At 37.0% G+C, this 27,370-nt stretch overlaps 1 long non-coding RNA gene across 6 annotated transcripts; it reads left to right on the top strand.

The window, feature by feature from the left end:
* The first annotated feature begins 7,749 nt into the window (after positions 1–7,749).
* On the top strand, positions 7,750–12,067 carry LOC119742969. 6 transcript variants are annotated; one of them, XR_005272940.1, is made up of 5 exons: positions 7,923–8,092; positions 8,362–8,441; positions 10,024–10,229; positions 10,900–11,108; positions 11,958–12,067. It is a non-coding gene; the product is annotated as an uncharacterized LOC119742969 (long non-coding RNA). The 6 variants fall into 6 exon arrangements; XR_005272939.1 differs by lacking the exon at positions 7,923–8,092 and adding an exon at positions 8,099–8,202; XR_005272941.1 differs by lacking the exons at positions 7,923–8,092; positions 8,362–8,441 and adding an exon at positions 7,750–7,849.
* Positions 12,068–27,370: the final 15,303 nt, after the last annotated feature.

Below are 27,370 nucleotides of genomic sequence, written 5' to 3'. Positions count from 1 at the left end.
TTTTGGATCTCAATCTTGAAGATCTCTGAGGTGAAGTGCTGTTGTGTCCGATAGTGATAAGGATCCGTTATGGCAGCACCAATCACTGGTACGTCAGAGGTGCTGGTGGAATGGTTATCTTGTGGGTCAAGACCTGATAGACAAAAACGAACAATTAAAAAACCAACTCCAATCAGAGAAAATAAATTTACTTTGATTTTTTTTAAGCATGAGATATTTGTAAGTTTAATTATGAGTTTTCAAGTGAGACACTGCACAACAAAATCAGTTCACACTGACAAACAGATCAATGAATTGCAAATTTTGAATAAAAAACATCCCAAAGTTGAATACTGTTAATATAGATGTACAACAATTGTACACAGTACCTGAAAAAAAAATTAATGCTTTAAAATATGAACCTCTTTGTAAAGTTAGAGATAAACCTATATATAAATATCTTAATTTGGACGGTTCCCAAAAATGACCAATTTCTACAAGCTGCTGTTGTGTGCGCAATTCAAAACTGCCAAGCACAAATAATGCTACGTACTATCACCATTCTGGTATTTGAACTAGTATGCTTTTCTGATACTTGATACTTTATTGATGCCTCATAATATTTTGATATTTTTATTTGCCTTTTTTAATGGGCTTTGTATTAATCAACAAAAGAATGAATCAAATTAGGTTTTGCCCTTCACCGATGTATAATCACTGTATACTCAGTGTGGTACCTCCCGAGTAAAAGTTGGAAAAAAATCACTCGGGTGGGACTCAAACCCACAACCTCCTACTTTCTAGTGCAGACATCTTACCACTCGACCACCGAGCTGGTTGGTTCAAATCTGATGTCATAGCAGCGGGTACTGCATTAACTATTCATAAAATGGATAGTCGGTGAAGGGCAAAACCCAATTTGATTTACATCACCCCGACGCAAAATTCCATCTTAAGCCGTGTCCGCACTGGACTTTTTTTTTGGAAGGTTTTACCGAGATGATGGTAAAATGAGAAATGGTCAAATGTGACCACGTCCGCACTTGGACTTTCGACATGGGAAATTTTACCCAGACCGCGTGGGAGAAGTGGCCGAGCTGTCACAGTCACGTGCACAGGAAATAAAATGCCGATCACATTTTTTTTCAGCCCCCGATACGCACAGTATAATATTACACACACCATTAAAATGCACAATATAATCGTAACATACGATGTTATTTCATCTTGACACGATAAATCTTGACGAAAATGCCTACTATTCTGACGCATTAGTGATGGATGACATCGAAGCCATACGGCAGCAGTTCCATCGGTAATTGCTGGTTCCCACCGCATGCTAACAGAATCAAAGCTATGATGTAGGACTGGAACCAGGGACTGCGGCCTACGTACGGTGCCATGCAGACTGCACGGCGTAACAGGACGAATTTGGATCGTAGAAAATACAAAACAAACATTGGCGGAGAAAAAGAATAACTGCAAAGTATTTCCCAGAACGTGATCTTGATATTTTCTGTGAATGTATTCTCCGTTAAAATATATTTATAACGAGATTTTACCGCTCGGACTTGACACACCGCAGCGTACCGGTACGTGTTTCCACAAAATGTTGGGCCACATCACGTGTGGGATCGTGCGGTCTCTGTATGCATGATACTCGCGCTCGGGCCGGATCTCACTTTCCTGAGCGGCTTTTACCGACTCGCACTGTCCGCACTGGACTTATCGTCTCAGGAAAAGTGACCTGGTCAATTTTCCTGGGTGCGTGGTCAGTTTTCCTGGGCAGCAATTGGCCAGTAAAAGTAACCGCTGGACTCAGGAAAAGTAACTGAGAGGAAAACGTCCTAGGCTGTCCGCACTGGACTTAAAATGGGAAAAGTACCCATAGTCTCGGTAAGTTTGACCAAAAAAAGTCCAGTGCGGACAAGGCTTTATAAAAGAATGAATGTTTTAAGATATGAATGGCTTTGTAAACTTTGCATTCATTCATCAGAAATTCACAAGTTTGTCAAGCCCCCTAGGACCATCTTCAAGTGGAATGACGTGGATGAATCCAAGCTGAAAAAATCTGTCCTCGAGCTTAAGACTGAATTCATGCAGTCATCTCCAGAAACCAGAACAGTTGAGGCAAATTGGAGTATTTTTAGGGACAGGCTGAAAACTAACGAATTAGTACCACAAAAACCAGTCCAGGGACATTCTAGACCCTCATGGCTCACTACTGTCCTAATCCGTTGCTGCAGGAAGAAAGAGCGCAGCTTTGTGAAGGCAGTAACAAGCGGTCTACATTCAAACTTTTGCAAAAGCAAGTGAACAGCGAAATCCGAAGGGCTAAACGCACACATTTACAAGAAACTACATCTACAGATAACCCCCAGAAATTTTGGCGATACGTAAACAGCACTCGCAAAGACAACACAGGGGTTCAGGTTCTAAAACTCAACGGGAAAAATATCACATCTGACCAAGAAAAAGCTGAAACCCTACAAGACCAATTCTGTAGTGTTTTCAGCAGGGATGACACCGATGTGCAGCCAGTTCTACCACCGAGTCCCTACTCAGACTTGACAAACATCACCGTGTCTGTTAGCGGAGTCCTCAAGTTACTGACGTCGCTCAACTTGAAACTAGCTGCCAATGAAGTTGCCCCAGTACTCGCATTCATATTCCAACAATCACTTGACCTGGGTTCTCTACCATCTGCCTGGAAGAAAGCCAACGTAACACCCATTTTAAAGAAAGGCTCTCGTGCAGACCCGGCAAACTACAGACCTGTGTCGTTGACCTCTGTTTGCTTTAAGTTATTAGTGCACATCATTGATAGCCAATAAATGAAACACCTCCAGGAACACGACATCCTGAATGAAAACCAACATGCTTTTCGTAAAGGCCTGTCCTGCAAATCCCTACTCGTAACAACTCTGGATGACATCTCCTACAATTACAATAATCAAATCACCACAGAAATGGCAGTACTTGACTTCTCCAAAGCATTCAACATAATTTCTCATCAAAAACTGGTCCAAACATTAGACTACTACGGGATAAGTACTGACCATCGGTTAGTAATCTGCAACCTGAAGTGGAAATTCCGTCGTCATGCTACTGCACGTGGACTACGACCTCAACATCCAAACGTTGAAGCCCTGAAGTCGGAACAATCGTCTGAAGTCTTTCAGCAGCTGGTTCGATCCCGTGTTACTCAAGGTGACTCTCTTGAAGCTGTCGCATGTGTCATACACGAAGCATCTCTTGGGACCTGTGGTACACAAACATCCCAGAAGAAACAGTCGTACCTGTCTGAATTAACTCTTCATCTGATTCAGCGCAAGAGGAAGGCTGTAGGCACTCAAGAATTCACAGCTCTGAGGAATGAGGTCAAACATGCATGCCAGAAAGATCTCAATGAATGGTTGGTAACTAATATCAACACATTGAACCAAGCATACCAGAATCACAATTGCAGAACTCTGTTCAAAACTGCTGATGTTCTCCTTCAGAAAACGGTCTGGTATTGGAGACAGCTGAAGAAGAAATACAGCGTTGGCATCAGTATGCTGTAGATCTATTTGAGTCCAATCGGCCACGTCCACCCCATCACACAACTGAGGTTGAACGAAACCTGCCGACACCGGAAGAGACCAAGAAAGCCATACAGGCACTGAAAAACCACAAGGCTCCCGGAGTTGATTGCGTCACATCTGAAGCTCTTAAAGCTGCGACACAGGACCCAGAGATATTCAAAACCCTTCATGGGGCCGTGTGTAACATCTGGAACTCTGGAAAGTGGCCACAGTCGATGACCAAGTCAGTGTACATCCCGTTGCACAAAAAGAGTGACCGAGGCTTGTGCAACAACTACAGAACACTTGCACTAATCAGTCATGCCAGCAAAATTGTTCTGAATGTGATACAATGCAGACTGGAAAGAACCGCTAACATCGAAGTGAGTGACACCCAATGTGGCTTTGTAAGCGGTAAAGGCACAACTGATGGAATCTACCTCCTGAAAGGTGTGGCGGAATCGCACTACGCAGGAAAACGCCCTCTCCATCTGGTCTTTGTTGACTATAAGAAGGCATTTGATTCAGTTAATCATGCACTTCTGTTTGCAAAGCTACGATATCTTGGCGTGGAGGAGAATGTGATGCGGCTACTTGAGGATCTTTACATCAACTCAAATGGCAAGCTCCGGTGGAAAGGTCGGATGACAGGCGAGTTTGAGACACCAGTCGGAGTACGCCAAGGCTGTCCATTGTCACCAACACTCTTCAGCCTCTACACTGAGTGTCTCATGCGAGAGTGGTACAATCGCACAGCACACCTAACGGCTCCAGATGTCAGTGGTATCCCCCTAAAGGAGATCAGATATGCTGAAGACCTGGTACTGATGGCACTGTGCAGAGCTGATGCTGAAGAGATGCTTACTACCCTGGGTGATATATCTGATGGGTATGGGTTAGCCATCCACCCTAGTAAGACTGCATATATGATCATCCAGCCAACAACCGATGACAGCACCATCACATACCGCTCGGCACAAATACCTCGTGTCACATCTTTCAAGTATCTAGGAGTGTTGATCGACCACACACTAGACGACAGCAAGGAGGTTCGGATGCGGTTAGGTATGGGCAGATCCACTCTTCGGCAGTGCAAGTATCTGCGCTCCCCCCGCATCAGCCTTGAGGTAAAGGTACAGCTTGCTCGGGCCCTAGTCATATCAAGGGTACTGTATGGTGCCACCACCCTGTCGTTGAAGGCAGCTGACATCAAACGCCTAGACAGTTTTGGCCGAACCATTTGGCGTCACCTGCTCAATATCAAGTGGCAAGATCATGTGACAAATGAAAGACTGATGGAGGTGATCGGCGACCGGTGGTGCTTCAGCAGTGATGGAACGAAAGGCAGCATGGTTGGGCCATGTGGTCCGGCATGGCGGCATCTGTTGTGGATGGGATGCCAGTGGGATGTCGTCGCTCCGTGGGCCGGCCAAAGATGCGCTGGGTGGACAACATCCGTGAATGGTCTGGGTGTGACACCAACGAACTGAAAGCAGCAGCACTGGAAAGACGGGCTGTGGTGGGAGCGGCGCCAGTGATCCCAACTGTGTATAATTTGAGGAGGAGACCACGGGCAAATGCCTATGTTTAACGAATGAATGAATGGGATAAGGGGAAAAACACAGAGATGGATCAGGGAATTCTTAACCAACAGGTCACAAAGAGTTGTGGTAAATTGAAAATCTTTGAAATGGCAAAGTGTCGACAGTGGCGTACCACAAGGCACCGTGCTTGGCCCCCACCTGTTTTTACTTTTCATCGATGACATTAGCAAATCAGTGACTGGCACAACTCTCCTTTTCGCTGACGACTGCCTGTTATATCGGAAGATCTGCTCATCAACTGATGAACTGATGTTCCAAAAAGACCTGGACAACTTGGCTCACTGGGCGCAAACCTGGGGAATGAAATTTAACTCCAGCAAATGTAACATCATGCGAATCTCCGGGAAGCGGGACCCCGGCAAAACTAACTACACCATGTTAGGATCCAACCTCGTAGAGAAAACCAACATCACATATTTGGGAATAATCATTCAGAATAACCCAAGTTGGAATCACCAAACAGCACATGCCACTTCCAAAGCAAGTCGTATATTGAACTTCATCAAAATAAATTTTCATTCTGCATCCAGATCAGTCAAAGAAAAGCTGTACTTAGCAGTAGTCAGACCACACCTAGAATATGGCAGCATTGCTTGGAACCCTCACATAGCTAAGAACATAACATCCGTGGAAAAAGTGCAACTGATGAGGGCTGCTCGTTTCGTAATGCGAGATTATTCCAGACTGAGCAGTGTGACCGACATGTTGACAACCCTAGGCTGGTCTTCACTGGAAGAGAGAAGGAAAGTTAACCAACTTACCTACTAACATAATACACAACATAGTTCACATTAACTCATCATCCATAGTCCCCAAACCAGCACCGGCTCATAGAATTCACAACCACCAGTTCACAGAAATTGCAGCAAGGACAGACATCTATATGCAGTCATTCCTACCCAGAACTATCCGGAAATGGAACAAGCTCCCTCAAGACACCACAGACGCCCCAAACCACAACACCTTTAAGGATTTAATTTAGTTCCACTTCCCCAAGGCCTCCTTGCTAGACTTCCACGTGGAGTATTCAGGATAACCACCAAGTACCAAGTACAGGTGCAATATTTTTATGAAATTGAACCCTCATTCCCCCAATTTATAAAAATTACCTGGAAAGCAACAAAACTATCTTGCAGCAAAATTAATTTCACTGGGTTAAAGTATTAAGTTTCCAATAAGCAAGAATGGACAAAATAACATGAATGAGATTACACTTAGCTGACCTGGCAAAGGAGCAAACGTCCTCACCAAGTAAAAGAATAACAAGTTACCTTTGGATTTGTCCTCCTCATCTTTATTGGGAATAGCATCCATAGTGATGGCCACATCTGTTGGCATCTTGACAACATCACCCTCTGTAACTGTGGTTGACGTTACCTCCCCAGTTGGGACATCATCAGAAGTTGGTCCCTGCTTCTCATCCATTTTGGTGTTATTACGTTGGACCAAAAACACACTGGAAATATAAAGAAACTGCACATAAAGCAGTTGTATACTATTGAAAGCCATGACCAGTGGGATATCTAGGGGGAGGGGTCAAAATTTGTCCCTGCTAATTTTGACTTTTTAGGACATATCATTTTCTGATGGCTGATAGGTCATTTAAGGGAAAAATTACGGCGATCGTGAAGTGTAGGGCCCCCGTTTTGTTTTGATCAAATTAAAATCGAAAATGTTTTTTATTGCTCAAAACTCACTTTTACAATCAAAAGCAGCCTTTTCTCAATTCTAATAACACCCATTTTACAATTTTGAACAGATTCTTGGGGTAGAAATCACGGTTTTCCTGCGCGGTTTGTACCTTGGGATTCAGCGCGCCTTGCATGCTCACGGAACATTGCGCGGTGATTGCCATCTCAAATTTCGGGTCGCATGTTGTCGCCGCGCCGTCATTGTCATTTTACCCCCAAATTTCCCTCAAAACATCAAAACCCTGTCCTCTATCTATGACAAACCTGTTTATTGAGAATGTTGCAAACTATTATGGTAGGTCAAATAATTTTTAAGTGGATTTTGTTCCCCAAGTTATAGGAACCGGGCCCTGCACTTCACGATGGCCGAAGTATTAACTCAACTGTAGCTGGAGTTACCCAGCCCTAAATTTTATCATTGGGTTGTCATCTAGATGACAACCCAATGATACCCAATTGGGTGCTGGGTAACTCCAGCCAACTCAACTGAGAAAACACTTAAAAATTTTCAGACCAGTCTCAAAGGGTTTGTGCACAGGGTGGCAAGTGATGGCCAGATATGGGAATCTTTCCTTTAATGTTAATTGTTATTGTTAATTAAGCATCTCAAACTTTTCACAAATGAGATACCACGCTATTGAATACAAATAATAAACGCAGTAGGCCTACGTCTATCAAACTCAAAGTATCATGTCAGATATGGCCACTTTTTGCAGTACGTTTCAGTTTCACTAAATAAAATAATGCAGATTTCACAAATAGCTAATATAAACAACTAAATTAATGTTATCATTTATTAAATGGTTAGATAAAATTATCTACTGATACTGACCAAGAAAGTGACACAGGCAACAGGTTTCGGCCACTCGGAAGACAGCGCCAGATTTACAGTCGCGTGTTTATGTTGTTGAATGCTGCCCTCATGTGTCGTTCGATTGGCATGCAAGCTCTTTCGAAACATCGGCCTCCATCGCAGGTCCCTACTGCTTCAGCTTCATATATTGAACTGGTATCCTTTTTTTTTAACGAGACGCATACGTCTTCCATAACGGAAGCTCAACAATATTTATTTGTCTATAATTATTTGACAACTCACGCTTTCTGGGTAGCTGTGTGGAAATTTCATAATCTTCTTAAATTTTTATAGTAGACGAAGCCGCAGCTGGGAATGAATCGAATTTTTAAAAACTCTTTAAACCCATGTTCTCTTTTTTTTCTGGAGGGCTAGGCCGGCGCTGTTTACGCAACTCAAGTAAGTTTCCACAGGGAGAAATGGCTTTAAGGGAAATAAATAAGCTGTTTACGCTGAACACTAGTTTTTCAGTTTTTCCCCTTGACCAGTTTGAGTGGCTCTTCACCAAGGTAATGAAAGTCGAAAGAGCGTCAATAGAGCTAGAGAGGGGCTATGTGCAAATATTATGTTGGACATTTTACAAATCCCGGGCCGGGAGCATCAAACTAGGCCTATATCTATACTAATAAAAAAGTAATAATATAGCAGTGTTGAACCCCACCGTACAGGAGCGACACAAAATATTGAATTCTACTTCGAATGCTGGAGGGAACTATATGCTTAAATGTTTCCAGTGACGGGTGCATATGTATAAGTAAACACTAAATGAAATGTTTTTTTGTGGCTATAACTTTGCCAATAGAAATAATTATTAACAGACTTTTGTCTAAAAACTGTTGAGATACTTTGGACAGTATTTTTACCTATGAAATATAAATGAGGTTGATATTTGTTTCACACGAAGTAAAGAATAATAAAAAAAGACTGCCGAAAAATTTAAATTGATTAAACACAGCGTCACTGTAGCTCACCTATTATTACTGCATTTCACTGCCAACCTGGTTCGCTACAGTGGTGAAGCAACAACTCACAAATAATTAAGATACCTAAAGTAGTCAAAACAAAACTAGAAAGACACAACATTTTTTAATCATCCTTTTTATACAACTCGGCAGAAAGTCCTTAATGCCTGGTGAACTGGATAAAAATCGCCACTTGAAGGAGTTTAGGCAACACAAAAAGAGAAATTTCCCATTCCACGATAATAGGGATGCTGCGATAATAGGGAGTCCGACTAAACTTTAAAAATATAGCAACGGCATACTAAAGTTATATTGCAAATGTTTCTATTTTGGGAGAATCTGTATACATTTGTAAAATGTTATGTAATTGGCACACGGATGATTTTCAGCAAAACATTCTCGGAACTCTTTCCATGCATAGGATTTAACTAAGCTTCTTAGACTTTCGACAAAAGTATATTATAATATTTGTGGATTTATTTTATTTACCTCCTATTTTCAATTATGATATGATTTTAAATATTATGCATGCAGTTGTTTTTACCAAAATGGAAAGAAATTCATTTATTTCATATATAAACAAACGCGCATTTAATAACAATGTCGGATGACAAATCCACCTTGGTTTAGGAAGTAGGACACAATGGAGACTTTCGTGGCAGCCAATTTGACTCATCTGCAGACGATGACGTTCTTGGTGCTTCCTTGACGTTCGATATTGTTCAAATTATTTTTCTATGTAGTTAATATTAGTCATTCTTTCAATGTTAAAGTCCACAACTGTGTAGGATTTAGTTTATGCAAGAAAAAAATTGGTCCAAGTACTAAGTGCGCAAAAAATGGCCAATGTTTTTCTACATCACTACCTCGTGTTGGTTCAGCATCAGAGGTGACGGAATGTTGCCACCTAACGCTGCTTTTTCCTTCGTATATCATCTCAATGAAGGTCAGTAATTGCAAAAATGATGATATATTGATAAGACATGAATCTTGGACTGAGAAACATTTCCAATTTTGTTAGGAAATACTTCAAAAAAATCTTGACTCTCCATAGACTTTGTACACAACTGCAGAAGTAGCGTCAGGTTGCAACATTCTTTCCGAGGTGACTGTTGGCTCTCCAAGAAAGCCTTCTAAAACCTCTTCCACCGCCTCAAAAGAGATCCCATCTGCGAGTGTTTTTTTTGTTAAATGTTTTATGCCTGGTTTTTATGAACTGCCACTTTGAAAACTGCTGTGAAGATTTGGATTTGAGTACAAAATGAGATTTTCTACTGATTTCATTGGCGTAGCCATTTTATAACATTTTTTTGACATCATACATGTTAACTTGACAGTTTTTCTCAATTGTTTTTTTCGCAACTGTAGGCGCATCCATCAGTGCAGACGAAAGGCGCTGAGGCAGACTGGACGCCCATACAATGCACAGACAGGGAGTGTAGCCACTCCTTGATGAAGGCTCCGCATCTGCACTGTCCATTCTGCTCCCAGGACAGTCTCTTCACTGAGGAGATTCTCCTCAAGGCGCACTACGTACAGGGTCAAGTACGTGGATAAAGGCATCAACTTTGGGGGTGAGTTTGGGAACAAGACTGATGCTGATGCGCACTGTGCTGCATGTGGCAGGGTTAGGGTTAATTATAAAGGTAAGTTGAAGGTAGTGGACAGCAGGACAAGGTAGTGGCATTTGTGGGAGTTTTATGAAATTGACAGATACCTGGGCTGGTTATTCTTAGCAGATATCAGTGTTCGATAAACTCCCTGTAGAGGGGTGTTTCAAAAAACCATGAAGTGAACTTGTTGAACAAAATCTGGGTTTTTTTAATCGAAAAGTTTTGCCTCAAGTATCCATTCTTTTGAGAATGATTAGACACACCTTTTTGGTTTAAAGTGTTTGAAAGCGCACTTATTTTTAACCTTCACAGTTTCAGTGCTGCTTCAAGACAACTGAGTATGCCGTTGCTGTGATGTAATGGTCCCCTTGTACAATCTGCATGAAAAAAAAACCCCATGAAATAAATTTAATCAGTTGAAATTTATGTACCTTGTGAGCAGGTATGGTAGTTCTACAAGGATTTGGGTGGATTATATCAAATGCCAACACTTCGTGTCTTTTAAAATAATTAATTGTGAACCTAAGTTAATCACTGTACGTTTGTGTCGTAAATTGAATCTTTTGCTACCTTGCAGGTTTAAGTCTCATTTTATCAACCTTAACGACTGCACTCCACCATTTTTACCCAGGATGTCAACCAGATCTTCACCACATACACTGACCCAGCACCCAACAGTACCTGCCTGGTAACACACCTCATAGTCCCCCAGTCACAGCAGCCATCAGAGACGGACACATCATCCCCGGGGCTATGAGCAGACTGACGGGCAGCAGCCGCAGATCGAGTACCAGTACGCCTGCATCAATGATCCGAGCCAGAGCACTGCCAATGGGGAAGGTAAGATGGTAAGAATATTAACCCTGACCCTCCAAAAATCCTGCAGCATCTACCCAGAGGTTAAGGTGGATAATGCCACCAGCAGTGAAGGATAATTAGAAGAAGCTGACCAAAAAGCCAAGGGGGAGGCATTTGATGCAAGGAAGAACTCTTCCCCCCCCCCACCCCCCCACCCACTTTGTTTTCAATTGATATATCGTGAATCCATATGGAAGAAGGGAATGGGTAGACAACAGCATGTTTAATACAGTTGTCTTCACTCCTGCACTTGTTTGGTCAATAAAATAAATAAAACAACAACCAAAAGTTCAGCATTTTTTTAGGGGGTTGGGGTGGATGAGGGCCAATATTGACAGAGGATTTTACAAATTGAAATTACAAGGTGCAAAGGGTGTGCCATTGGTGTTATTTAAGTATATTGAATTTTGGAGGATTCAGGAAGGTTCTAAGCAACAAAAAAAATCTAATAAGTCAGGGTCGCAGTACATTTTGAGAGCTGACTTCAACAATTAATTAAATATTGGCATTTGTCCTTCACCTTGCCCACCTAATTTTAGGAATAAGGTTTGAAAAAGTGAGGGATTGCTCGCACCCAGTTACAAGGAATTACATGTTCTTGACACACTGCATCACTTTGGACTTTCTTGCCTGTATCCTGTTTTTACCGCTACATATCATTTGTCCCATTCAAGCGCAACACATATGTCGACCTTTCTACTCCATAAACTCCTCCCATCATTTGCCCTCTTTGTGTAGCCCACACCTGGAGTGACCTTTTGATGACCGACTTTCATTATTACAGGAATTATTATCCAGGATAATTACTCAACCTTTCCCTCTCGTAAACAGTTGTCCTTATTGAGATACCAGACGAAGGAAGCAAAGAGGATTTGGAGGACGAGACTTGCTACACAGAGCACAACTTGTCGCTGCTGCTGCAGGAGAAGGAACGTCTGGAGAAGACTCTAGAGCAGGAGCGGACCACGTGGGCCCAGACAGAGCACAGGATGAAAGGCACTATAGAAAGGCTTCGCACAAAGGTGAGTGGGCATTCCATCTGGTCTTGGTCTAAGAATGAGTTTGGATCTTGTTCCCTGCATGCAACAGGTACCAAGGGCGTCAATCGCTTCTGAAAAGTGGGAGGGGGGACATACCTTGATCAGAACTAATGCAGGCACACTAATGTGACTGCGTTCTTTCAGTGGTCAGATTTCTGTCAGGATGCCAGCTGTCATGGCTGTGGGCGATCATGGTGTGCACTGTTGTTGTCATTGCTCTACATTTTCTACACGTTCTACGCTACACGTTCTACGTTGTTTTATGCGCTGACGCTGCTTATGATAAATGCAGACAAACCGTTGCACACATTTTGTACACAAGCTCAGATGTGTCGTTTATCCTTGTGTAGAGGATTCGTGGTTTCACTCAAACTCTAGTTGCACTAAATAACTGGGTAACAACACATGTGCCTTCTTAAGCATTCATGCTCCAACTGCACACATCATGAAGTGCATAAATGTCAGACTTTGGTGTGCGCTGTCATGGTTGTGATTGGTTACACATCATGGGGCAGAGCCTAATGGATTGGTCTATTAAAATTCCATCTGTAAACAAATAATTTCTCTGCCCATCCGTCTTGCCCTCCAGGTTGAGTATTTGTCCAACACAAACATGTCACTCAAGCAGCAGCTGTCCATGATTCACACGTCCAGTTTGAAACATCCAACCAACGACAGCGAGAACCAGTCCATTTTGCAAGAGTTACTGCAACACATGTCTGAGGAGCACACCCAGCTGCTGCACCACCATCTAGCACAGCTACGGCTGTACGCTCAGGCCTGCGCATTATCCAAATCAGCCCCCGAGGAATCTGCAGCTGAATCTACAGTCTTGGTACCAGACCTGGCTGACCAATCACAGGACATCTCACACATGGCCATGATGTCGTCCTCGGAGGGCACCCTTGGGAACATGGAGCAGACAGTCGTCATGACGGTAACGTCTGAGGAGGATTCGGAGCCGCTCGGCAACATCGTGGATAACCCCGGAGATACTGTGGGACATTACTCCTTGACTTTGGATAAGGACGTTCACTTGTCACCAAATGACATTCCATACCAGCTGACAAGCGAGGGACTGTCACCAAGACATGCCACCTCTGAGTCGGGTCACGTTTATCAATCAGGTAGAACTCATTCACATCACAACACAGGCTGTGATGTCACGCAACAGGATTTTCACAAGAACAAAAGTTGAAAATTGGTTCTTTCCAACAGCATGCCAAAAATATTCTGCCCCGATGGCTTTGACAAAAGAACGTTTGATGACAACATGTCAAATGAGGGACCACCATTAAAATGTGGGAGAACTAACAGCCTGAAAGCCACTTAACTAAATAAAACCGGACATATTTTGTAAATAGTGTACACTCAGTGTTGTCTTAGGGCTTAGTTGGGGGGGGGGGGGGGAATTGAACTAATGAGTTGAGTCTTCATGGAAGTTTGTCTTACCTGAATGAAAAATTTTACCAAAGCAACTGGCCTTGGTCTCTCCTATCTTTTCGAGTTCTCGATGGGCAAATCCCGAATCCGCTCAGTGAATGGGCGTCGTTGTAGGCCCAAACAGATCCATGTAGGTCCTCAAATCTATTACTGAAACATAAACGATGCAATTATGATTAACATTGAAACATTTGGTCGTATGTATAAAAACTAGCATTTGCTTTTTTTTTTACTACGCATTTTTAAGCATAACTTTTATTTGCATGAATAAAAATGAGAGCAAATGCTTTCACTATTTGCTTCAAGCTAAAAGTATTTGCTTTTTTACTTTTTGGCTTTTGCTAGACTAGAAGTGTGGACTGGTTTCAAACTTGAAAAAAATATAAATTTCAATTGACCTCAAAATTAATACAATTTTAAAATCTGTGGGACTTGAACCAGCAACCTTCAGAAGTTCAGATTTAGGGTCATCAGTCCGTATTACTTGATTAAGCACAACTTCACACTATTTTGTGGATACAAAATTAACTGTAAAGTTTCAATTGACCTGAAAGGTAGTAAAATTTTGAAATCTAAAATTCCCAGCGTGGGAATGAACCTGCAACCTTTAGATTTATAGTCAGCAGTCTGAACCACTGCACTAAGCATAATTTCATGCTTTTTAGTGGTTACGGAATTAACTATCAAGTTTCAATTTACCCAAAAGAAATAAAATTTTAAAATCTAAAATTTTCACGCTGGATTTGAACCCACAACCTTAACATTTAAAGTCAGCAGTCCGTACCATTGTACTTAGCATAATTGTCACTGTTTTAATTGGTTAAAATATTAACTATGAAGTTTCAATTTACCCAAAAATAAATAAAATCTAAAATCTAAAATTTCCAACCTGGATTGGAACCCGCAACCTTCAGATTTAGAGTCGGCAGTCCATACCATTGGACTAAGCATAATTTCACACTTTTTTGTGGTTACGAAATTAACTATAAAATTTAAATTTACCCTAAAAGACATAAAATTTTAAAATCTAAAATTTCCACCCAGGATTTGAACCCACAACCTTCAGATTTAGAGTCAGTAGTCCATACCATTGGACTAAGCCTAATTTTACACTTTTTAAAGGTTACGAAATTAACTATAATGTTTTAATTTAACCAAAAAGTAAAACTATTTTAAAATCTGAAATTCCCACCCTGGATTTGAACCCACAACCTTCAGATTTAGAGTCAGTAGTCCATACCATTGGACTTAGCATAATTTCACACTTTTTAGTGGTTACGAAATTAACGATAAAGTTTAAATTTACCCAAAAAGAAATAAATTTTAAAATCTAAAATCCCCCCCCTGGAATTGAACCCGCAACCTTCAGATTTCAAGTCAATAGTCCATACCATTGGACTAAGCCTAATTTCACACTTGTTAAAGGTTACGAAATTAACTATAATGTTTTAATTTACCCAAAAAGTAACAAAATTTTAAAATCTAAAATTCCCACCCTGGAATTGAACCCACAACCTTCAGTTTCGAGTCAGAAGTCCATCCCATTGGACTAAGTGTAATTTCACATTTTTTAAAGGTTACGAAATTAACTATAATGTTTTAATTTACCCCAAAAGGTAATAAAATTTTTAAATCTAAAATTTCCACCCTGGAATTGAACCCGCAACCTTCAGATTTAGAGTCGGCAGTCCATACCATTGGACTAAGCATAATTTCACACTTTATTGTAGTTACGAAATTAACTATGAAGTTTAAATTTACCCAAAAAGAAATAAAATTTTAAAATCTAAACTTTCCACCCTGGATTTGAACCCACAACCTTCAGATTTAGAGTCAGTAGTCCATACCATTGGACTAAGTGTAATTTCACAATTTTTAAAGGTTACGAAATTAACTATAATGATTTAATTTACCCAAAAAAGTAATACAATTTTAAAATCTAAAATTCCCACCCTGGATTTGAACCCACAACCTTCAGATTTAGAGTCAGTAGTCCATACCATTGGACTAAGTGTAATTTCACAATTTTAAAGGTTACGAAATTAACTATAATGATTTAATTTACCCAAAAAAGTAATAAAATTTAAAATCTAAAATTCCCACCCTGGAATTGAACCCACAACCTTCAGATTTCAAGTCAGCAGTCCATACCATTGGACTAAACATAATTTGACACTTTTTAGTGGTTACAAAATTAACTATGAAGTTAAATTTACCCCAAAAGACATAAAATTTCAAAAACCAAAACTCCACCCCTGGATTTGACCCACAACCTTCAGATTTCAAGTCAGCCGTCCGTACCATTGGACTAAGTGTAATTTCACACTTTCTAGCGGTTACAAAATTAACTATCAAGTTTAAATTTTACCCAAAAAGAACTAAATTTAAAAATCTAAAATTCCCCCTCTGGAATTGAACCCGCAACCTTCAGATTTCGAGTTGGTAGTCCATACCATTGGACTAAGCCTAATTTCACACTTTTAAAGGTTACGAAAAAAAATTAAATACTTAAGTTTAATTTACCCCAAGTAATACATTTTAAATCTAAAATTCCCACCCTGGATTTGAACCCACAACCTTCAGATTTCGAGTCAGTAGTCCATACCATTGGACTAAGCCTAATTTCACACTTTTTAAAGGTTACGAAATTAACTATATGTGTTTAATTTACCCAAAAAGTATACAATTTTTAAATCTAAAATTCCCACCCTGGAATTGAACCCACACCTTCAGATTTAGAGTCAGTAGTCCATACCATTGGACTAAGTGTAATTCACAATTTTTAGTGTTTACGAAATTAACTATAATGTTTTTAATTTACCCCAAAAAGTAATACAATTTTAAAATCTAAAATTTCCACCCTGGAATTGAACCCACAACCTTCAGATTTCAGTCAGTAGTCCATACCATTGGACTAAGTGTAATTTCACAATTTTAAGTATTACGATATTAACTATGAAGTTTCAATTTCCCAAATATAAATAAAATCTAAAATCTAAAATTTCCAACCTGGATTTGAACCCGCAACCTTCAGATTTAGAGTCGGCAGTCCATACCATTGGACTAAGCATAATTTCACACTTTTTTGTGGTTACGAAATTAACTATAAAATTTAATTTACCCAAAGAGACATAAAATTTTAAAATCTAAAAATTCCCACCCTGGATTTGAACCCACAACCTTCAAATTTAGAGTCAGTAGTCCATACCATTGGACTAAGTGTAATTTCACAATTTTTTAAGGTTACGAAATTAACTATAATGATTTAATTTACCCAAAAAGTAATAAATTTTAAAATCTCAAATTCCAGCCTGGAATTGAACCCACAACCTTCAGATTTCAAGTCAGCAGTCCATACCATTGGACTAAGCATAATTTCACACTTTTTAGTGGTTACGAAATTAACTATGAAGTTAAATTTACCCCAAAAGACATAAAATTTCAAAAACCAAACTCGACCCCTGGATTTGAACCCACAACCTTCAGATTTCAAGTCACCGTCCATACCATTGGACTAAGCATAATTTCACACTTTTTAGTGGTTACAAATTAACTATCAAGTTTAAATTTACCCAAAAAGAACTAAATTTTAAAATCTAAAATTCCCCACCTGGAATTGAACCGCAACCTTCAGATTTCGAGTCGGTAGTCCATACCATTAGACTAGGCCTAATTTCACACTTTTTAAAGGTTACGAAATTAACTATAATGTTTTTAAATTCACCCAAAAAGTAATACAATTTTAAAATCTAAAATTCCCACCCTGAATTGAACCCACAACCTTCAGATTTTGAGTCAGTAGTCCATACCATTGGACTAAGTGTAATTTCACAATTTTTAAATGTTACGATATTAACTATGAAGTTTCAATTTACCCAAAAATAAATAAAATCTAAAATCTAAAATTCCAACCTGGATTTGAACACGCAACCTTCAGATTTAGACTCGGCAGTCCATACCATTGGACTAAGCATAATTTCACACTTTTTTGTGGTTACGAAATTAACTATAAAATTTAAATTTACCCTAAAGACATAAAATTTTAAAATCTAAAATTTCCACCCTGGATTTGAACCCACAACCTTCAGATTTAGAGTCAGTAGTCCATACCATTGGACTAAGCATAATTTCACACGAAATTAACTATAATGTTTTAATTTACCCAAAAAAGTATACAATTTTAAAATCTAAAATTCCCACCCTGGAATTGACCCACAACCTTCAGATTTCGAGTCAGTAGTCCATACCATTGGACTAAGTGTAATTTCACAATTTTTAGTGGTTTCGAAATTAACTATAATGTTTAATTTACCCCAAAAGTAATACAATTTTAAAATCTAAAATTCCACCTGGAATTGAACCCACAACCTTCAGATTTCAAGTCTAGTCCATACCATTGGACTAAGTGTAATTTCACACATTTTTAAGTAATTACGATATTAACTATGAAGTTTCAATTTACCCAAAAATAAATAAAATCTAAAATTTCCAACCTGGATTGGAACCCGCAACCTTCAGATTTAGAGTCGGCAGTCCATACCATTGGACTAAGCATAATTTCACACTTTTTAGTGGTTACGAAATTAACTATGAAGTTTAAATTTACCCAAAAGACATACAATTTAAAATCTAAATTTTCCACCCTGGATTTGAACCCACAATCTTCAGATTTAGAGTCAGTAGTCCATACCATTGGACTAAGTGTAATTTCACAAATTTTAAATGTTACGAAATTAACTATGAGGTTTCAATTTACCCAAATATCAATAAAATCTAAATTTCCACCCTGGATTTGAAACCCACAACCTTCAGATTTAGAGTTGGCAGTCCATACCATTGGACTTAGCCTAATTTCACACTTTTTAAAGTTACGAAATTAACTATAATGTTTTAAATTCACCCAAAAAGTATACAATTTTAAATCTAAAATTCCCACCTGGATTGAACCCACAACCTTCAGATTTTGAGTCAGTAGTCCATACCATTGGACTAAGTGTAATTTCACAATTTTTAAATGTTACGATATTAACTATGAAGTTTCAATTACCCAAAAATAATAAAATCTAAAATCTAAAATTCCAACCTGGATTTGAACACGCAACCTTCAGATTTAGACTCGGCAGTCCATACCATTGGACTAAGCATAATTTCACACTTTTTTGTGGTTACGAAATTAACTATAAAATTTAAATTTACCCTAAAAGACATAAAATTTTAAAATCTAAAATTTCCACCCTGGATTTGAACCCACAACCTTCAGATTTAGAGTCAGTAGTCCATACCATTGGACTAAGCATAATTTCACACAAAATTAACTATAATGTTTAATTTACCCAAAAAAGTAATACAATTTTAAAATCTAAAATTCCACCCTGGAATTGAACCCACAACCTTCAGATTTCGAGTCAGTAGTCCATACCATTGGACTAAGTGTAATTTCACAATTTTTAGTGGTTTCGAAATTAACTATATGTTTTAATTTACCCCAAAAAGTAATACAATTTTAAAATCTAAATTCCACCCTGGAATTGAACCCACAACCTTCAGATTTCAAGTCAGTAGTCCATACCATTGGACTAAGTGTAATTTCACAATTTTTAAGTATTACGATATTAACTATGAAGTTTCAATTTACCCAAAAAATAAATATTATCTAAAATTTCCACCTGGATTGGACCCGCAACCTTCAGATTTAGAGTCGGCAGTCCATACCATTGGACTAAGCATAATTTCACACTTTTTAGTGGTTACGAAATTAACTATGAAGTTTAAATTTACCCAAAAGACATACAATTTTAAAATCTAAAATTTCCACCCTGGATTTGAAACCACAATCTTCAGATTTAGAGTCAGTAGTCCATACCATTGGACTAAGTGTAATTTCACAAATTTTAAATGTTACGAAATTAACTATGAGGTTTCAATTTACCCAAATATCATATAATCTAAAATTTCCACCCTGGATTGAACACGCAACCTTCAGATTTAGAGTTGGCAGTCCATACCATTGGACTTAGCCTAATTTCACACTTTTAAAGGTTACGAAATTAACTATAATGTTTTAATTTACCCAAAAAAGTAATACAATTTTAAATCTAAAATTCCCCCCTGGAATTGAACCCATAACTTTCAGATTTCGAGTCAGTAGTCCATACCATTGGACTAAGTGTAATTTCACAATTTTTAAATGTTACGAAATCAACTATGAAGTTTCAATTTCCCAAAAATAAATAAAATCTAAAATCTAAAATTTCCAACCTGGATTGGAACCGCAACCTTCAGATTTAGACTCGGCAGTCCATACCATTGGACTAAGCATAATTTCACAATTTTGTGGTTACGAAATTAACTATGAAGTTTAAATTTACCCAAAAGACATAAAATTTTAAAATCTAAATTTGCACCCTGGATTTGAACCCACAACCTTCAGATCAGAGTCAGTAGTCCATACCATTGGACTAAGTGTAATTTCACACTTTTTAAAGGTTACGAAATTAACTATAATGTTTTAATTTACCCAAAAAGTAATACAATTTTAAAATCTAAAATTCCCACCCTGGAATTGAACCCACAACCTTCAGATTTAGAGTCAGTAGTCCATACCATTGGACTAAGTGTAATTTCACAATTTTTTAGTGGTTTCGAAATTAACTATAATGTTTTAATTTACCCCAAAAAGTAATACATTTTTAAAATCTAAAATTTCCACCCTGGAATTGAACCCACAACCTTCAGATTTCAAGTCAGTAGTCCATAACATTGGACTAAGCCTAATTTCACACTTTTTAAAGGTTACGAAATTAACTATAATGTTTTAATTTACCAAAAATAATACAATTTTAAAATCTAAAATTCCCACCCTGGAATTGAACCCACAACCTTCAGATTTAGAGTCAGTAGTCCATACCATTGGACTAAGTGTAATTTCACAATTTTTAGTGTTTACGAAATTAACTATATGTTTTAATTTACCCCAAAAAGTAATACAATTTTAAAATCTAAAATTTCCACCCTGAATTGAACCACAACCTTCAGATTTCAAGTCAGTAGTCCATACCATTGACTAAGTGTAATTTCACAATTTTAGTATTACGATATTAACTATGAAGTTTCAATTTACCCAAATATAAATAAAATCTAAAATCTAAAATTTCCAACCTGGATTTGAACCCGCAACCTTCAGATTAGAGTCGGCAGTCCATACCATTGGACTAAGCATAATTTCACACTTTTTTGTGGTTACGAAATTAACTATAAAATTTAAATTTACCCAAAGAACATAAAATTTTAAAATCTAAAATTCCCACCCTGGATTTGAACCCACACCTTCAAATTTAGAGTCAGTAGTCCATACCATTGGACTAAGTGTAATTTCACAATTTTTAAAGGTTACGAAATTAACTATAATGATTTAATTTACCCCAAAAAAGTAATAAAATTTAAAATCTCAAATTCCCAGCCTGGAATTGAACCCACAACCTTCAGATTTCAGTCAGCAGTCCTACCATTGGACTAAGCATATTTCACACTTTTTAGTGGTTACGAAATTAACTATGAAGTTAAATTTACCCCAAAAGACATAAAATTTCAAAAACCAAACTCGACCCCTGGATTTGAACCCACAACCTTCAGATTTCAAGTCACCGTCCATACCATTGGACTAAGCATAATTTCACACTTTTAGTGGTTACAAAATTAACTATCAAGTTTAAATTTACCCAAAAAGAACTAAATTTTAAAATCTAAAATTCCCCACCTGGAATTGAACCCGCAACCTTCAGATTTCGAGTCGGTAGTCCATACCATTAGACTAGCCTAATTTCACACTTTTAAAGGTTACGAAATTAACTATAATGTTTTAATTCACCCAAAAAAGTAATACAATTTTAAAATCTAAAATTCCCACCCTGGAATTGAACCCACAACCTTCAGATTTTGAGTCAGTAGTCCATACCATTGGACTAAGTGTAATTTCACAATTTTTAATGTTACGATATTAACTATGAAGTTTTCAATTTACCCAAAAATAAATAAAATCTAAAATCTAAATTTCCAACCCTGGATTTGAACACGCAACCTTCAGATTTAGACTCGGCAGTCCATACCATTGGACTAAGCATAATTTCACACTTTTTTTGTGGTTACGAAATTAACTATCAAATTTAAATTTACCCTAAAAGACATAAAATTTTAAAATCTAAAATTTCCCCACCCTGGATTTGAACCACAACCTTCAGATTTAGAGTCAGTAGTCCATACCATTGGACTAAGCATAATTTCACACGAAATTAACTATAATGTTTTAATTTACCCAAAAAAGTAATACAATTTTAAATCTAAAATTCCACCCTGGAATTTGAACCACAACCTTCAGATTTCGAGTCAGTAGTCCATACCATTGGACTAAGTGTAATTTCACAATTTTGTGGTTTCGAAATTAACTATAATGTTTTAATTTACCCCAAAAAGTAATACATTTTTAAATCTAAAATTTCCACCCTGGAATTGAACCCACAACCTTCAGATTTCAAGTCAGTAGTCCATACCATTGGACTAAGTGTAATTTCACAATTTTTAAATATTACGATATTAACTATGAAGTTTCAATTTACCCAAAAAATAAATAAAATCTAAAATTTCCAACCTGATTGGAACCCGCAACCTTCAGATTTAGAGTCGGGCAGTCCATACCATTGGACTAAGCATAATTTCACACTTTTTAGTGGTTACGAAATTAACTATGAAGTTTAAATTTACCCCAAAAGACATACAATTTTAAAATCTAAATTTCCACCCTGGATTTGAACCCACAATCTTCAGATTTAGAGTCAGTAGTCCATACCATTGGACTAAGTGTAATTTCACAAATTTTAAATGTTACGAAATTAACTATGAGGTTTCAATTTACCCAAATATCAATAAAATCTAAAATTTCCACCCTGGATTTGAACACGCAACCTTCAGATTTAGAGTTGGCAGTCCATACCATTGGACTTAGCCTAATTTCACACTTTTAAAGGTTACGAAATTAACTATAATGTTTTAAATTCACCCAAAAAAGTAATACAATTTTAAAATCTAAAATTCCCACCCTGGAATTGAACCCACAACCTTCAGATTTTGAGTCAGTAGTCCATACCATTGGACTAAGTGTAATTTCACATTTTTAAATGTTACGATATTAACTATGAAGTTTCAATTTACCCAAAAATAAATAAAATCTAAAATCTAAAATTTCCAACCTGGATTTGAACACGCAACCTTCAGATTTAGACTCGGCAGTCCATACCATTGGACTAAGCATAATTTCACACTTTTTTGTGGTTACGAAATTAACTATAAAATTTAAATTTACCCTAAAAGACATAAAAATTTTAAAATCTAAAATTTCCACCCTGGATTTGAACCCACAACCTTCAGATTTAGAGTCAGTAGTCCATACCATTGGACTAAGCATAATTTCACACGAAATTAACTATAATTTTTTAATTTACCCAAAAAAGTAATACAATTTTAAAATCTAAAATTCCCACCCTGGAATTGAACCCACAACCTTCAGATTTCGAGTCAGTAGTCCATACCATTGACTAATGTAATTTCACAATTTTAGTGGTTTCGAAATTAACTATAATGTTTTAATTTACCCAAAAAGTAATACAATTTTAAATCTAAAATTCCACCCTGGAATTGAACCCACAACCTTCAGATTTCAAGTCAGTAGTCCATACCATTGGACTAAGTGTAATTTCACAATTTTTAAGTATTACGATATTAACTATGAAGTTTCAATTTACCCAAAAATAAATAAATCTAAAATTTCCAACCTGGATTGGAACCCGCAACCTTCAGATTTAGAGTCGGCAGTCCATACCATTGGACTAAGCATAATTTCACACTTTTTAGTGGTTACGAAATTAACTATGAGTTTAAATTTACCCCAAAACATACAATTTTAAAATCTAAAATTTCCACCCTGGATTTGAACCCACAATCTTCAGATTTAGAGTCAGTAGTCCATACCATTGGACTAAGTGTAATTTCACAAATTTTAATGTTACGAAATTAACTATGAGTTCAATTTACCCAAATATCAATAAAATCTAAAATTTCCACCCTGGATTTGAACACGCACCCTTCAGATTTAGAGTTGGCAGTCCATACCATTGGACTTAGCCTAATTTCACACTTTTTAAAGGTTACGAATTAACTATAATGTTTTAATTTACCCAAAAAAGTAATACAATTTTAAAATCTAAAATTCCCACCCTGGAATTGAACCCATAACTTTCAGATTTCGAGTCAGTAGTCCATACCATTGGACTAAGTGTAATTTCACAATTTTTAAATGTTACGAAATCAACTATGAAGTTTCAATTTTCCCAAAAAATAAATAATCTAAATCTAAATTTCCAACCTGGATTTGGAACCCGCAACCTTCAGATTTAGACTCGGCAGTCCATACCATTGGACTAAGCATAATTTCACAATTTTTGGTGGTTACGAAATTAACTATGAAGTTTAAATTTACCCAAAAAGACATAAAATTTTAAAATCTAAAATTTGCACCCTGGATTTGAACCCACACCTTCAGATTCAGAGTCAGTAGTCCATACCATTGGACTAAGTTGTAATTTCACACTTTTTAAAGGTTACGAAATTAATATAATGTTTTAATTTACCCAAAAAAGTAATACAATTTAAAATCTAAAATTCCCACCCTGGAATTGAACCCACAACCTTCAGATTTAGAGTCAGTAGTCCATACCATTGGACTAAGTGTAATTTCACAATTTTTAGTGGTTTCGAATTAACTATAATGTTTTAATTTACCCCAAAAAGTAATACATTTTTAAAATCTAAAATTTCCACCCTGGAATTGAACCCACAACCTTCAGATTTCAAGTCAGTAGTCCATACCATTGACTAAGTGTAATTTCACAATTTTTAAGTATTACGATATTAACTATGAAGTTTCATTTACCCAAAAATAAATAAAATCTAAAATTTCCAACCTAGATTGGAACCCGCAACCTTCAGATTTAGAGTCGGCAGTCCATACATTGGACTAAGCATAATTTCACACTTTTTGTGGTTACGAAATTAACTATGAAGTTTAAATTTACCCCAAAAGACATACAATTTTAAAATCTAAAATTTCCACCCTGGAATTGAACCCACAATCTTCAGATTTAGAGTCAGTAGTCCATACCATTGGACTAAGTGTAATTCACAAATTTTAAATGTTACGAAATTAACTATGAGGTTTCAATTTACCCAAATATCAATAAAATCTAAAATTTCCACCCTGGATTTGAACACGCAACCTTCAGATTTAGAGTTGGCAGTCCATACCATTGGACTTAGCCTAATTTCACACTTTTTAAAGGTTACGAAATTAACTATAATGTTTTAATTTACCCAAAAAAGTAATACAATTTTAAAATCTAAAATTCCCACCCTGGAATTGAACCCATAACTTTCAGATTTCGAGTCAGTAGTCCATACCATTGGACTAAGTGTAATTTCACAATTTTAAATGTTACGAAATCAACTATGAAGTTCAATTTTCCCAAAAAATAAATAAAATCTAAAATCTAAAATTTCCAACCTGGATTGGAACCCGCAACCTTCAGATTTAGACTCGGCAGTCCATACCATTGGACTAAGCATAATTTCCAATTTTTGGTGGTTACGAAATTAACTATGAAGTTTAAATTTACCCAAAAAGACATAAAATTTTAAAATCTAAAATTTGCACCCTGGATTTGAACCCACAACCTTCAGATTCAGAGTCAGTAGTCCATACCATTGGACTAAGTGTAATTTCACACTTTTTAAAGGTTACGAAATTAACTATAAATGTTTTAATTTACCAAAAAAGTATACAATTTTAAAATCTAAAATTCCCACCCTGGAATTGAACCCACAACCTTCAGATTTAGAGTCAGTAGTCCATACCATTGGACTAAGTGTAATTTCACAATTTTTAGTGGTTTCGAAATTAACTATAATGTTTTAATTTACCCCAAAAAGTAATACTTTTTAAAATCTAAAATTTCCACCCTGGAATTGAACCCACAACCTTCAGATTTCAAGTCAGTAGTCCATACCATTGGACTAAGTGTAATTTCACAATTTTTAAGTATTACGATATTAACTATGAAGTTTCAATTTACCCAAAAATAAATAAAATCTAAAATTCCAACCTAGATTGGAACCCGCAACCTTCAGATTTAGAGTCGGCAGTCCAATTGGACTAAGCATAATTTCACACTTTTTAGTGGTTACGAAATTAACTATGAAGTTTAAATTTACCCCAAAAGACATACAATTTTAAATCTAAATTTCCACCCTGGAATTGAACCCACAATCCTCAGATTTAGAGTCAGTAGTCCATACCATTGGACTAAGTAATTTCACAAATTTTAAATGTTACGAAATTAACTATGAGGTTTCAATTTACCCAAATATCAAATAAAATCTAAAATTTCCACCCTGGATTTGAACACGCAACCTTCAGATTTAGAGTTGGCAGTCCATACCATTGGACTTAGCCTAATTTTTCACACTTTTTAAAGGTTACGAAATTAACTATATGTTTAATTTACCCAAAAAAGTAAATACAATTTTAAAATCTAAAATTCCCACCCTGGAATTGAACCCATAACTTTCAGATTTCGAGTCATAGTCCATACCATTGGACTAAGTGTAATTTCACAATTTTAAATGTTACGAAATCAACTATGAAGTTTCAATTTTCCCAAAAAATAATAAAATCTAAAATCTAAAATTTTCCAACCTGGATGGAACCCGCAACCTTCAGATTTAGACTCGGCAGTCCATACCATTGGACTAAGCATAATTTCACAATTTTTGGTGGTTACGAAATTAACTATGAAGTTTAAATTTACCCAAAAGACATAAAATTTTAAAATCTAAAATTTGCACCCTGGATTTGAACCCACAACCTTCAGATTCAGAGTCAGTAGTCCATACCATTGGGACTAAGTGTAATTTCACACTTTTTAAAGGTTACGAAATTAACTATAATGTTTTAATTTACCCAAAAAAGTAATACAATTTTAAAATCTAAATTCCCCCCTGGAATTGAACCCACAACCTTCAGATTTAGAGTCAGTAGTCCATACCATTGGACTAAGTGTAATTTCACAATTTTTAGTGGTTTCGAAATTAACTATAATGTTTTAATTTACCCAAAAAGTAATACATTTTTAAAATCTAAAATTTCCACCCTGGAATTGAACCCACAACCTTCAGATTTCAAGTCAGTAGTCCATACCATTGGACTAAGTGTAATTTCACAATTTTTAAGTATTACGATATTAACTATGAAGTTTCAATTTACCCAAAAATAAATAAAATCTAAAATTTCCAACCTAGATTGAACCCGCAACCTTCAGATTTAGAGTCGGCAGTCCATACCATTGGACTAAGCATAATTCCACACTTTTTAGTGGTTACGAAATTAACTATGAAGTTTAAATTTACCCAAAGACATAAAATTTTAAAATCTAAAATTTCCACCCTGGATTTGAACCCACAATCTTCAGATTTAGAGTCAGTAGTCCATACCATTGGACTAAGTGTAATTTCACAAATTTTAAATTTACGAAATTAACTATGAGGTTTCAATTTACCCAAATATAAATAAAATCTAAAATTCCCCACCTGGAATTGAACCCGCAACCTTCAGATTTCGAGTCGGTAGTCCATACCATTAGACTAGGCCTAATTTCACAC

The sequence above is a fragment of the Patiria miniata genome, unplaced genomic scaffold (assembly GCF_015706575.1).
Source record: "Patiria miniata isolate m_02_andy unplaced genomic scaffold, ASM1570657v1 HiC_scaffold_6, whole genome shotgun sequence".
NCBI classification, from domain to species: domain Eukaryota; kingdom Metazoa; phylum Echinodermata; class Asteroidea; order Valvatida; family Asterinidae; genus Patiria; species Patiria miniata.
This window is presented reverse-complemented; position numbering and strand designations above follow the sequence as displayed.